Below are 16185 nucleotides of genomic sequence, written 5' to 3' on the forward strand. Positions count from 1 at the left end.
ATCTGGTCATCTGGAAAAAAATCATAGCTACAATCTGGGGGGCACTCCCATATAAGATATTGATCTGGTCAAGGCACACTATTTCTAAGTAGAACTATCAGATGAGGGTGAATTTAGGCCAGCTCTAAGGAACAGCCTATAAGACAGACCAAAACTGATCCAATTTCCTTTCAAAGCAATCTGGTACTATCCTACCCACTTCAATTCAAAAGTTTGAAGTTAATTCAAATCAAAAGACCATATTGGAGCAAAAGTGAGCAAACGTGTAAACTCTAGCACATTCTTATTGCTGTATTTTAAAGTTTGAAGATGAGCATACCTACCACAACAGTATTGTTCAAGGAAGCAGGGTAGGAACAGTGGTAAATTAGGAAAAAGACTATTAATTGCACAACTAATAGAAAAGTAAAAACATGTTTCGAAATCTACAATAAACCTTGTATCCAAAGGAGTCATAACAATGAGGTGCTGGACTTTAGTTCTGTGGTACAGCTTTGCAAATGACTCACTGGCCTATAGGTACGGCTCACTTCCTGCCTCCTGAAGGATGAATATGCTACCCAGAGCTATGGTGGTTTCTACTGAGTGGTAAAATTCACAGAAATTCCACATTACTCATGTCAGAATCATTCCTTGTGCAAAGTTTGATGTAGATGAAGATAAAGTGGTTTCTTGGTCAATAACTGCAATTTCTTTCTTTTAAAGTCAGTGGGTTTCTTGTATCTGTAACCACAATAGAAAGATGATTGTTTAAAATACTTTGATGATTGATTTACTCCAATGTTACATTCTAGATAAGAGGGACTAAGAAGAAACATGAACCAGTAACCATTAGAACAGTATGAATCCTATATGTATATCACTTACAGTTCTATTACAATTGGCCAAGGTTTAATCTCATCCATCTCCATGAAAGCAAAACACTTGGTGTAGGTAACCCTTTTTTTAGGCTTGTAGTGTTTGAATTCAAAGAAGATAGCTGCACCTAAGGAATTAAAACAAACCACATAAGCCAGAGACCACACATTTCTTATGTGTCACCAGAAGCCTATGATTTTACAAAGTAACATGTCAAACAGTCTGATGACACAACTGTTGATAACTCACTGTGGCTGTCACTCAAAGCTCTTCTACCTTGTCTGAGTGACATTTCTCCATATCATTTTAATTCTACAAAGTACAACAAAATTGTATAGCAAGAATGTAAGTTATGTACACAGGTAGAATCATAAACTACCAAAGAATATAAAATATTAAATACCACAAGAAAAACAGAAGTTACTTAAGTATCAGCAGTACCTATAGCAATGGTTTCAATAAGCACCTCTATTAGATAGAATAGAAATTTAAGAGTTCCTTTGATATTTTATTTCTCTCCCTCCTGAAACCACCATGCCCAGATTGTCCTTTCCATATTCTTACAAACTAACTGCCAGTTATAGTATGTTTTTACCCAATGCATCTTATTGAAAGAAATAATAATAATTCTTTAACTGTTAGAAAGTAATCATTAGGTTCCTAAAAGGACTTAAGGTAATTATTAGAGAACCTGCTTCCTTAACTCTGTATTATGAGAAAAGCTTCCCTGTCAAATAATATTTAACCACATTATTACACAACTAGATAATGCAACTGCTAATTCTCATATTTAAAAAAAAATTGTTGATTTCACTTTCTTTAAGTCAATATTCATAACTATGTGACATAAGATCTTGTGTTAAGTACACTATCAACACAAACCCAGATAAGTACTGTCCTTAAGAAGTCCTTAAGAAGTCAGTAACTGATAATTACAAACCTTTGGTTAATTTTTCAATATGCTTCTGGAGCTCAATGTCCACATTAAAATGAACATATGTATCTTCTTTTCTTGAAGCCACAGGAGTATCTGGCACAAGAGTTAAATCTATGCCATTCAGATCTGGAGAAACAAAATAAGTTTCTGCTTATGAGCATTCACATATACAGATGGAAAATCTAGAAACTGCAAAGGTTACAGTTCCTAAAGAGGCATGGAAAGAGCTGAGAGGAGATTCTCAGGCTAAGAGATTCCTATTTGGTGTGAGCAAGTATGTGAGAGTTGTTTAAGTTCATGGGGCATGTGGAGAGAAATGAATATTGACTGGATAGGAGACCTCATGAAGGGGACAAGGAAGCCTTTACATGGCCAAGTGGACAAAATTTGATCTTCATAGTGAAGTGGTAAAAAGAACAAACATGTTTTCCTTAGGGAATAGCCCACTATATTTTTCTATGCAAAAAAAAAAAAAAAATCTGGAGTATATAATTTGCCACAATGGAGCTCTGCCACCAATTTCTAACTTTGATCAAGTATATGGCTTATTTAGAAAAGTCTTTAAACCTAACCTTATCATAATTTCCCTGTTAAGAACCCAAAATGGATGAGAAGAGCCAACAAAAACCCTTTTGTTAATGAATAATTTTTTATATATATTTTCTAAATTCTGGTTATACTGTTTACAACATACCCTGAATTTACAGCAACCAGATGGTACGTTATATGTAGTTTTAATTTTCTGGGTTTTAAAATCTCAGTTTAATCAAATTCAACATGGACTCATTTAATAACTCCTCAGTGTTTATGTGTTATTCATTTATGAGTCTCAAAAAGCTCAAAAACAATTTAGTACATTTAATTATTAAAAAATATTTACATAAAAATATTTCAGTTTAACATATGCAAAGGTAACTTAATATTTACAACATCATTAAATATTTTTGTGTTTTAAGTATACTTTCTGAATGAGTATGCAGTTTTACAAATGGTCTATCAAACAAAGTAAATATTTTCCAGTACACTATATATTTGATAACTGGTAACATCGGAATTTAAAAGTGTACCAGTATTAATGCTGTGGATTATGTTCTTTAAATAAATCTTTTTCTTTGTGGTCATATTTTTCTTTTAATTAGCACTAATGAACCCATGGATCTGACTTTATTTCTGCAATTGATAAAAGTTCCTCCATTTAATTTCAGCACCGATCTGTTCCTTTGGTGCAAAACTACAGATTAAAATAAGCCATTTGTACTAACTATAGTTATTTCTGTAAAATGGTATAATTTATTCCTTAATCACATCATCATCCCAAGGGATTGCTTTCAGGGCATGGATGTTATGGACGCACCCTACTTCCCTGTCCCCTGATTTTCATCTGCCTCTGTAGGACTCACCTATGTAGATACCTCAGTAGCACAGGAAGAAGAGGGGCTGAAGCAGGAGAGATGGGAAAACAGGACATGGGGCTTTGTGTAGAAAACTACACACCCATGGAAGGTGAGGAGTGCTGTTGTTAATCTACATCCTGAAGGCTGTAGCTGCTGTTAAGGACAATGTGTATGTTTAGTCCGCACGTTAGCTGGAATCTGAAGAGCAAAAATCTATACAAACTCAAAAGCAAGTAGGAAATATATTTTGTAAGTCTTTCAGAACTATGTTCTGTTATGATCTCTTCTAGGATTTTGCCTCATTATAGAATGCATTAAAGTAAGTTGTCACATATACAAGACCATCCCCTGTCAAAAACTTTGTCCCATATTGCCGCAGTCTCTGGCTGGGCACAAATCACGAGTCTCCACACAGCTTGTAGATTCAAACAGTAATTCTTTATTCCCGAACTCACACTGGCTGTCTACAAACACGTTCTGGGGAAATCCACGTTCTCTGCCCAAATCCACTTCTCCCAAAATCCACTTCTCTGCCCAAATCCAACACTCTGCCCAAATCCACTCCGCATGGATTTCTGTCTCCCAAATATACTGTCTGGCCCTAAGAACTCAAGAGGAACTCAGCAGCAGGATAAGCCCTATTCTAAAGGGGGAACACCCTAATCTCCTATTATGCTAAACTCCCCTATTCTAAAGGGGGAACACCCTAATCTCCTATTATGCTAAACTGCCCTGGTCCTTGAGCAAGGTCACCTTTCAGAAGTCCTTCCACTAGACAGCATGGGAGTAAGCTGGCAAGGAATTTGTCATACCTACTTGGCTGATGGCGCCCAGCACCATATAAGAAAAAACATAATGCAATTTGCCAGTTATTTACCCTTTACACTAACTGCAATGTAGGGATCGATGCACTGTCCAGTGTCTTTTAGATCAATTTTCTCAATCCTGATAGTGAGTAATGTCATTCCCGGTTCTGATGGCAACCTTGGTAATAAAGTACCTGGCAACAGAGAAACCTCAATAAAAGTTAGCTCCACCAATAATTCAGAGTAAATACTTTGACAAACAGAAGATATAGCCTACCTCTTAAGAACTAGCTAGGCATTATGTATTTTTATTTCCAAAATTCATGAACATCTGATTTATACTTTTTTAGAAAAATATTTAATTTTACAAATAATATATCTGCATTTCCCAACCATACAATCACCTTTACGCAGAAATAATAATTTCTATAACAATAGTGTATAGTATGTATAATAAAAGTTTGTTAAAAACATCACTTGAGGAAGCCCAATTATACATAATAGTATAATATGCTCACATAATATTTATATTCCATATGTACTTCTATATTATACTCAGCATCTTAATATGAAGTGGTAGAACAAAGACAAGAAAAGCTTTTAAAATACTTGTTATTCTGTTCTAAAGTCTGAGACATTTAATATCAGAGTTGATCAATACATTCTTTCCTTTAGGTTACTCCTAATAAAGAATAATTTACAATTTGATATTTATGTTTTAATTTAACTATATAGTCTAACTTCTATTCTTCATTCTATTTTGTATGATTTATTCTCAGAAATTAGTACTATACAGACTGCCATATAAAAGTGCCATTTGTATAACTGAACATTTTCCCCAAAACCAACTAAAATTTTTAAAACTAAAAACCCACCCAGAACAACATGACAACATTCACCCACCAAGAACATATGAAGGAAGAAATCAACTGTTCAGTGTGTTCCCTTTTTTGAAACTACCAGTAGAGAACAGATGCAAATAAGCTGATTTTAATCAAGTATGTATACAGAACCTCAAAATACATTTAACAAAAGATTTTGGTTGATGTTTTTCAAGTTTCTATTCATCAATGTGTTATGCTACTTTTAATGATGAGTTATTTGAAATACATGAAGCAATTAACACACTATATTTGAAAATACACATTTGATTGATGGCAAATGTGGCTTGAGGAAATTTTGGGAGGTGATGGGAATGTTCTGAACTTGTATACTGATGACAGATGCAAAACTCTATAGAGGTGTCAAAAATCAATGAATTTTATTCTTACAGAAGGAAAATGTTATGATATACAAATTATACCTCAACAATGCTGTTAAAAATGTATTACTTTCTAATTTAAACAAATATGAAGACAATACAGACAAATGCAAGAATGGTAAGGCCTGGAGGCTGCATTCCACTGTTGCATTAACAAACCTAAATGGGCTCAGGCTGATATCATTAAATATATAATCATATTATGGGTTTTCCACTTTCACAGGCTGATATGTAAAGATTTTCATACAATTAACAGCCTTCATATGTGGGTTTTAAGGCTCTCAGTGACAAAAACACACATTTTGTGTGGATGATACAAATTTTCAGCTTTTTCTCATTGCTAAGTATACATCAATGCCATGGATGCAAGCTAATAATGAATCACTCAATTTCTCTGATGCCAGGATACTTTTATCCAGGTAAATATATTTGTAGTATTTTCTTTCTTCCCACTAAAATACATTTGTTTCATAAAAGGATTAACCACTCAGTAGAAAATGGAACACATAAAATCAATATATTTCCATGCTTACCAAATCAACATGATGTATAACAGCAGGTGATTCTGAAATCCATTAAAACAATCTGGTTTCTAAAATATATATGTAAATTCAATTGAAGTCTATAGGCATTTTGCTTTATGACTATATGTCAGGGAGATATTTTTAAGTACACAGATATAAAATTTAAGATGATTTCTCTATCAAGACAAAGCCTGGTGACATCAGAGAAGAAACTGAGAATAGTTCAAAGAGAGAGAACCAAAGTGAATTTTTGTTTTTCCTCCCCAAATACAATTTTGTGTGAATTTTAAAATAATTTCTAGATTATAACCTAGATAAATATTATCAAATATGATAATTATTCTACTTGATATTGAGGGCATATCTGTAAACAAGTTTATTTCCTGGCATGGTATGGTTTCATTGAATAAATAGATAAAAAGACATATATAGCAATATTTATAAACAGTAGTGATTATAAATTCCCTAAAAATAGTTATTGTAAATGCAGGGTCAGAAAAAAACACCTAAGCATCCCAGTTTGAAAGCAGAACACATGAAGATTTGATGTCCTTCAGTATAGTTTTTTTTAAAATATTTTTTAAGTTGTACATGGATATTGAAAGACCCACCGATTCCCTGTCCAAGAAAGACGCACGAGGCACTGGCTGCAAACGCAAGAGGTTTATTCAGACACAGACGCCTGTGGGTGCTCAGCAAAACCTCAGCCGGAGCTTTGGTGAACTGGCACACCGGGCTTTGGGGTACAGGTCTTTTATAGGATAATGGGGCAGGTTTCGTGCGCGCGGGAAGTGACAGGTTTCTTATTGGTTATTTTGAACCCAACATATAGATTACCTAAAGGGCAAAGTTGTTTTTCACTTTATGTTCCTGGATAAACCTCATGACAGTTACATATTAACACTCTGGTTTTTCTGTTCCTGCTTATCATTATCAGTTCCTGTTTGTTCAGGCATGCCTTGGGATCTGCTTTTCTGTTCTTCCTCAACCATCCTATCCCCTCACAATAGACTACCCTTAACTGATTAACAAATAGACCTCTCTTTACGTGGGTTAGCAACACGCCCTGATGGTTTCACAATGGGGCCTGGGGTTTCTGGGCTGGGGTCTTTCAATATAATAACTTTATTTTGTTTATTTATTTTTATGTGGTGCTGAGGATTGAACCCAGTGCCTCACACATGCTAGGCAAGTGCTCTACCACTGAGCCCCAACTCTGGCTGGCTCCTCAGTATCATCTTAGTATCTCTAACCAGCACTATTTTGAGCTAGAATTGAACTTTACTATTAAACTGGATCTAACACCTCTTAAGAGAGTGGTTATATAGCCCATGTTGCTTCTTTAGCATCTGTCTTTGAGCAAGGTTTCTATGATACAGAAACAATGGCACCCAACCAAGGGAACACATAGGAATGTAAAAAATAGTTTGCGCTTGGATTTGGAAGCTGTCCATCATGTTGTCCAACTGAATCCACATAGAAGCAGAAACATATACCAAAGTGCTGAGTGAGTTACAAAATGGTAACTTTTGATGAGCTTGATGAAAATAAAACTACATAAAAAATTATCCCTAAGAATTCCTGTAATTAAATTTTCTCTATCTCAACTTTCGGACAATGGCCACTACTTGAGTCTGGCTCCTGAATGTGCATTTGTGAGTTTTTCTAGAGAAAAGTACATGCTGGTTATCAGATTCGCTGAAGGGTTAAAATCTTAGTAATTATAAACTTCTCCCTTAGGGTATGACATTCACACTTTGGGGGCAGGAGTAAGATAGAAAGGGATATATCTTCATTTGAAGCAGGTTATTATATTGAAAAGAATTTGGAATTTGGTTTAAATCACTTTTCTCCCAACAGATATGTAATGTTTGCAGTAAGTAATATATCTGAATCTGTTTGGTCACTTATAAAATCTCAAAATAATAAACACTTAAGATAAGGTATTCCTCATCTCAATATTAGATTAATTCTTTCACATATTGTAGGATATTTTTGTTAATGCTATAATACTTTTAACAGGTAACAAAATAAAATATGTTTACACTTTTTAACATGCCATGAATATTGAAAGCCCTATTTGTGTGGTTCATAAAAGAAAATCATAATGTGTATGTGACAATAATTATATTCACATATTCTACCAGACCACAGAGTCAGGTTGTTTAATATATAAAATAGAATTTTCTTAAACACCTTAAATTTTTTTAGGTCAGCTAAGGATGAATTATGAAAAAAATTAAAATCTAACGACTTTTTTTAAACTATACATGGAAATAAATAATACTTTTATATAATCAACCTTGAATTTTAACCCAGACATTTCAGTTTTTAAAACCTTTTCCTTATATTTACAACTATGTAGCATATTTGAGTTTGTTCATTATCATTTTGTATTTCTAAAATGCCAGAAATTAATTTTCAATTTCTTCATTTTCCTAATCATACATGTGGACAACCATAGTAGCAAAATATACACAATTTTATATATTTTTATAAAAACATATGAAATTTCCACACCAAATTTTATAAGATTCATTTGTATTCAGTTTTTAAAATGAAACACTATTTCTAGGAAAACAAGATTTATGATGATTTTTTTTAAAAAATATACAAATTATCCTTCCTATCTCTCCTGAAACAAACATTATTATTACTGTGTGTATATATATGAATGCATGAATAATGTGATTCTGCAACCTGTATACTCAGAAAAATGAGATATTGTATCCCATGTGATTCAAATGTATGATATGTCAAGTCATTGTACTGTCATGTGTAACTAATTAAAACAAACAAAAAAAGAAAGAAAAAAATACAAATCATAAACTAAAAATAAAACATTTCAACAAAGGGCTAATACTTATGTAGTGAAAAAAGTTAAGTTGCTTGTCAACAGAAACAATAATTGTTGAACCAAAGAGACAGATCAAAGACATTGACAGAAATGAATTTGAGCTCCAGTTGGGAAAGAGATGATAAGGAGACATCTTGTAATTTAGTTCAAGTTTTTTTTTGTTTTTTTTTTTTTTTAAAGACTAATTACATTCCAGTGCTACAAGGAGAATTGCATGTGAGTCAGTTATTTTATCACTGAACTTTTAGGAAACAATGAGACAGGAAATGAGGCTGCAACCCTGGAATTTAGAGAAGGAATCTCAGCATTCAAAACAGAGAGAGAGAGAGAGAGAGATAGACAGACACATAGGGAGACTGAGACAGAGACATAGACAGAGAGGTCCTTTAAACAACAAACTGCTTTTGATGTTGATCTAAATGAAACTATATTCTATAAGTTAATTTTCAGAAATGCTCTAAAGGAAAGGGGAAGACAAAAAATCACCCAATGGGCTTGCCATAAATTGCGTGACATTAAACAATTCCTTTCCCCAACTCAACATGAAAGTACAAAAGGAAACTAATACAAAAATGTGGGCAAATTTATATGTTCATTCTGTTTGGCCCTTTCCATGAGTTTGAATAACTGCATTTACATATGCAATGCAAAAATACTCCCCCTTTTCCATTCATAATGGACACTCAGAATCCTTCTGTTTTTCTCTCCAATTCCATTTCATTTCCTTGCAGCTGCTGGATTTCTCCTCAGATTTTAGACCTGCTCTTAAAATTAATATCTTAATTTTCTATGGCTTTGACTCCTGCCACTTCATTAGGACTTTGTTCTGGGTTCAGCTTTTTAATCACTCCAGGTTTCCATGAGAACCTGCAACCTGTCAGTAGCAAACTAGTTGATGGCCCTAACTGACCTATGCCTGGATTCATCAACAAATAAAACTGTTCCCTGCATCTGAGGATTGCATTTGATAGTTTTACGTCAGCTAACTTTGTAGGTAGTAGTCAGCTAGAGAAATGTCTGTTAGATCCTGAGAAGGCAAAATGGATTAAAAATGGGTATATGAATGAAGGGTGTAGAGTATTGAGTACTGGCTCCAGGTCGGTGTATACTTTCCTAGGAAGCTGGCTTAAGTCTGCCCTCTCCTACTGTGTGTGCATATGTGTATGTGTGTGTGTGTGTGTGTGTGTGTGTGTGTGTGTGTGTGTGTGTGTGCGCGCGCGCGCGGTTAGGGACTGAACCCAGGCCTGGTGCATGCTAGGTAAGTACCCTACTACTGAGTTATATGCTCAACACATTCGCTTCCATGTAGAGGAGGAAAAGTTTGTTTGGTGCTCACAGTTTCAGAAGTCTTGGTCCACAGATGGCTAACTTCATTGCTATGGGACTCAGGTGAGGCAGAACATCATAGCAGAAAGGTGAGGAGGATAAAAGCAGCTCAGGATATGGCAGAAAGGAAGCAGAGAGAGAGCTCTGCCCACCAGGAAGAAAACAAACTCCAAAGGCATGCCCCCAGTAACCCATTTCCTCAAGCCACATCCTACCTGCCTATGGTTAACCACACACTTAATTTCTCTGAGTGAATTAATACACTGATTAGATTAAACCCTCAGAACCCAATCATTTCACCTCTAAACTTTCTTCCATTTCTTTAAACGTAAGCTTTTGGGGTTTATCTTATATTTAAACTACAATGCCCAGCAACTTTGTTTTGGTTTTTAGCACCTATTCTAGGTGGGGTGATTATTAAATAGGCAGAAGACAAATTTAGGAACCTGGAACACATGGATAGTTGGGTAAAATTCCAAAAGATGGCTTAACAAGCTGGTGACCACAGACAGATTCTGACATGAATCATTAAATATATAGAGAGAGAATATTTCAAAATGTGTATGTATGAAGGTTAGCATGTTTTGTATAAAATGATTTTAACTTTTCTTGAATGCTTCTTGTAAGTAAATAACACAAAAAGATTTCCAAAAAGTGAATGAAATCTTTGTATTACTTAGTAACATGCAGAATACTTGATGATACCATGTCAGTCTGCCAGTAAGTCTGCCAGTGGTCTGACTTTGACCACACCAAAGTCAGAGAAAAGAATAATAATGTGTTAAACTATTGTATTTTTTCAGGTGCCTTTTTACTTATTTTTTTTTTGTAGCAACCTCTATAAGATATTTGTTGCTAGAACCAGTTTACTGATTAGAAAACTAGAAGTTATAGAAGTTAAGTAAGACTATAGGTTCTAAAGCCTGGACTTACAACATTGTCATGTCCTTATGTGTTATTAAATGGACAAGTTCAGCCTATACAAATGGATCTTACCAGGTACTCAAACTGAAATGAATATGAGGAAGAAATAACTTGGGACAAGAAACTAATGTGTTAAGACTAAGCTTTAAAAGATTTATGTTAGATAAGATCTTTATAATAGGATGTGTTAAAAGATAGGGAATTACCAGTCTCTGCAGGTTTAAGAATAAGCTGAATCAACATTTGTCAAATGTACTTTACACATGAGTCAGTTAATTTGAGTAGGCAGCTTCTAAGGTATTTTTAAATTTAAAAGAAAATCTTTGATTTTAGAATATTTATGATTGAACAGGTTCCAGAACTGAATCAGAAAGCATAATTTGAGAAAAGAAGATAAGCAATATTCCAGACAGAATCTACTGAACACTCTGAATTGGAAGTTGATAGATACTCTAAAATAAGTTTCAAAGAACCAGAAGACTTTGAAATAGTCCTTTTCGTATAAAATTTCTCTGGCTCCAGTAACTTGCAAGTACATCTTAATCCAGTATAATCTTTTAATGATTTTATTCTAATTGCTGAATTTGAACCCACAGCAGTCTTATTATTGTATATAGTATTCAGATATCATGAGGAAGTTTTAAAACTGTAATTTTTTATCCTTTAATTGGAAATTCTAAAACATATATTCAAGGAGTTGAATGTAAAAATATAAAATACATACTTCTTCCTATGTGAAGTAACTACAGACTACATATAAGGAATGCATGCTCTTTCTTTTCTCTCTTTTTTTTTAACCTAGAGGTGCTTTACCATTGAGCCACATCTCCAGTCCCCTTTTTGTTGTTTTTTTTTTTTTTTTTTTTTTTTTTTTGCAACAGGTATCACTAAGTTGCTTAGGCTGGTCTTCAGTTTGTGATTCTCCTATCTCAGCTTCCTGATCTGCTGGGATAGCAGGTGTGCAACACTGTGTCCAACATCTGGTTTATTTTTAAAAATAAAATGATTTTGCTGAAACAGTTATTATACTGGTTTTTCCTTATAACCCAATTAATTTCTAACGTAAGAAATCTTGTGATTTTCAGATGTATAGTCTGTGTCAAATGAACATAGTGAAGTTCAGAATCTTGATTCAAAACTACAGGAATCAAAGCAACATGATATTGGCATGAATACAGACATACAGATCATTGAAATGGGACAGAGAAATAAGAAATAAAATTCGTACATTTAATGTCAAGTGATCTCTGACAAGGGTGCCAAGAATACAGAATGGGGAAAATACTATCTGATAAGTAGTGCTGGGAAAAATGGATATTTATATGCATAAGATTGCAACTAGACTCTTATTACCTCATATACAAATATCAACTCAAAGTGGATTGATTTCTTAAATGTAGGACCTGATTCTGTAAAACTACTGGAAGAAGACATATAAGAAAAGTTTCCTGGCATAGGTGTGAGCAATAATTATTTTATAGAACTCCAAAAAACCAATAATAAATGCAATAAAAGCAAAATGGATAAGTGGAATTGCATGAAACTCATCAGCTTCTACACAGAAAAGGAAACAAGAAAACAGTTGAGAGACAACTTACAGAATTTGAAAAACCATACATTTGATAAAAGGCCAATATCCAAAATATATAGGCAACTCAAACGACTCAATAGTAAGCATATGGTTTTGATAAGTGTCTCAAAGGCCATATATTAAAAACTTAGCCTCAAACCTGTGGCACTATTGGGAAGTCAGAGAACCTTCAGAAACTAACAAAAGTTAGGTCACTGAAGAGATGAAGGTGATATTAGGATCCTGTCCGTCCCTTGCTCCCTCCCTCTCACTCTCCCCACCCCCAACTCCCTGACATAATGCCTTGCCTCATCACAGATTCAAAAACAAGATAGCCAACTAATCATGAACTGAAACCTATGAAACCATGAGCCAAAATTAGTCTTTCCTCCTTATAAGTTTATTGTCTCAGGTATTTTGTTACAGTAATGAAAAGCTGACTAATAGCCAAAAAAGAAAAAATCCAAGTAAAAAGTGGAAAAAGGACCTGAAAGATAATTTTCTACAAAAGACTTATTAGTGGCCAACAGGTATATTAAAAGGTGCTCAAAATCACTAGTCATTAGGGAAATACAATTAAAACCATAAAGACATCACTTCAACAATTGTTGGATTTGTTATTATCAAAAGGAGAAAAGATAAGAGTTGGTAAGATTGTTGTTTTGGTCAGATTTTGTGCTTCTGTGACCAAAATACCCAATCAAAACAACTTAGAGGAGGGAAAGTTCAGTTTTGCTCATAATATCAGAGGTCTCAGTCCATATCCAGTTAATTCCATCACTTTGGCCCAAAGTGAGGGAGAACATCATGAATGAAGAATGTGGTAGCAGCAAGCTGCTCCCCTCATGACAGGAAGGAAGCAGGGGGGGCTGCAGGGAAGAAGACCCCTTCCAGGGCAAGCCCCCCCTGTTCCCCGTGATTACCTCCTCTAGTTCTACCCACCCTCCTACAGTTACCATCCAGCTTGTTCATTCAAACTAGGATGGACTAATCCGGTTACAGGTCTCATAATCTAATGACTTTACTTGTGAACATTCCTGTCTTAACACAGGAGCTTTTGAGGGATACCTCACATCCAAATCATAACAGATTTGAAGATAAGGAAACTCTTATACACCAGTGGAACTCAAACTAATATAAACATTAAGAAAAATATTATGAATATTCCTCAAAAAATTAAAAAACTACCATATCACCAACAGGCCTATTTCTGAGTATATATGCAAAGGCAATAAAATTAATGTCAAAAAGATATCTATAATCCCATGTTTATTGTAGCACTTTTCATAATACGCATGATGTGGAATCAATGTAAGTGTGTAACAATGTTTGTTTGCATGGAGATATATGTGTGTGTGTGTGTGTGTGTGTGTGTGTGTGTGTTTATAGATATATAAAATGGAATATCACTCAGTCTAAATAAAGGAGAAATCTTGGCATTTGCAACAACATGGATGAACCTGGAGAAATTATGCTAAATGACTACAACAGACACAAAAAGACAAAAACTGCATGATTTCACTTGTACATGGGATATTAAAAAGTCAAATTCACAGACCAAGTAGAACAGTGGTCACCAGGGGGTGTGGGAAGAGGTGAAATGGGGAGATGTTAGACTAAGGGTATCTAGTTTCATTAGGATAAATACATTTTTGATATTTATTGAATAGCATGGTGAGTAAAGTTAATAATTCTATATTAAATATTTGAAATTGCTAAAAGGATAGATCTTAAGTGTTCTTACCATAAACATACCAAAAAGATGATTATATGAAGTTGAGGATGTGTTAATTGGCTTGACTGTAGTAGTCATTTCATAATGTATACCTACATCCAAACATCACTCTATACACTGTAAAAGCATACATTTTTTTGCATGTGGATTATACCTTAATAATGTTGGGGGAAGTAAAGAGAACATGAACCTCGAGTTTAAACCAAAATATTTTAAATAAGCCAGTATTTTAAAAGTGGATAATTTGGGATTTTGTTTCAGTTTTTGTTTTTCCCTTTCTCATATATACTTTCGCTCTAAAAGAAAATCTCCTTAGGCAATGTACGTCACTAAGAAGAAAATTTCCTTTGCTAACTCATCTTCCGTTTAGCTTTGGGCCTAAATTCTGTTTAAATAATTATCACCTATGAAAACTAGACCATAAATACTAGGATTCTTTTCCAGGCAGTTAGGTAATATAAAGGTGATGCCGTTTCATAGTATCTTTCCCATGACATTGAAATGTTTCATTATTATATCACATATGTTATTTGTGTCCTCAAAATATGCTTAACTCCAACATCCTAAACACTTTTCATCCCACAAGGATATGGAGAAAGTCCTTGGAGCATAACGTTAAATAGTGTATTTGATTTTAAGTACAATAGGGAACATTTAACCAGGAATAGGATATAATGATATCTCATTTTTTTTTCTCTTCAATCTCATTTTTTTCCATTTTCTCTATTCTCATTCTCTCTTCCCATCTCATTCATTTCACTAATTGTAATAACTTCAATAATATAAAAATGTATATTTTTTACAGTAATGAAGCCTATGCATTATGAGGCTGAGTTACACATAGAACAAACATAAAGGGTTGTGCCAAAATCATAGAGAAGGTGACAACATTTTTGCAGTGAATTAGTATTTCCTGTCATGCTCTGATTCTTCTACATATCCTACTCTACCACCTCCCACTACAGCAATTCACCAACTCTCCTCTACTAAGTTTTTCCATCTCCCTATTAATAATTACCTCTTGTAGTTGTCTTTCTTCATTCTTTAACACTTTCATGCCTAGATTCTTTAGGCTCCCATTTAGGCTTCTGTTCATAATCCATCCTGTATTATGTAACCCAAACTTCCTTTCTGAAATAATATAATTAATCTATTCCCTTTCACAAAATAAAAGAAAAATAAATCCTTAAATGGCCATCCATTAAATATAGGGTAGAATTATTTTAAGGCCCTTTGATACCTGACGTTAAGTTTTGTATTTATTACATTCTGCTATCACCCCCCTCCCACCCTTTTTAGCAATAATGAAAGTGTTTTTCATGTACATTCATGATACCCATGAGAAATCAGGCTCAACCGTCAAAAATTAGTTCAAATATTACTCCTTCAGTAACTTTATTTTCTAGTAAATCTGTTGTCAGAAATTAGAGAGGGGAAACAAAATTTTGAGAGGGGAAACAAAAGCAACTTATTCATTTTCATATCCTCTATGTATACAACTGGAGTGCCAATATGGTTTTTGAATGAATGAGCTGGTTCACAGAAATGAAAGAGAATCTTTCCTTTTCACTGGAACTTAATCAAGGAAGGAAATTATGAAAACTACAGAATTCTAAGAATGTTATATATGTCTCAAATAGGAAGTTATAGGAGCCTAATGCTTATCACTTATTCATGTTTACATAATACACAGGAAGAAGCAATTTGAAAATAAGATGATATCTAACCAAGAATAATAAAAATAAAACTCTGAAGTTATGAAATAGTAAAAAAGAACTGCTGAGATAGTGGATAAGATTTTATTGTAGTGTTATAAGTGGTAAGATGCATTAATCAGGTAAATCCAGTATAGTAGTACATGCAGTCACATTTACTAGTGGAATTAAAATCTTTTCCTGTAAGAAACTGTCCATAACTCTTTGAAAAGTGGATATTTGTTGTTCTTAGAAGATTAGTATCAACAACTTCAGATTTCTCTGTATGTAAATTAAGT

The sequence above is a fragment of the Callospermophilus lateralis genome, unplaced genomic scaffold (genome assembly GCF_048772815.1).
Source record: "Callospermophilus lateralis isolate mCalLat2 unplaced genomic scaffold, mCalLat2.hap1 Scaffold_413, whole genome shotgun sequence".
Lineage (NCBI taxonomy): Eukaryota > Metazoa > Chordata > Mammalia > Rodentia > Sciuridae > Callospermophilus > Callospermophilus lateralis.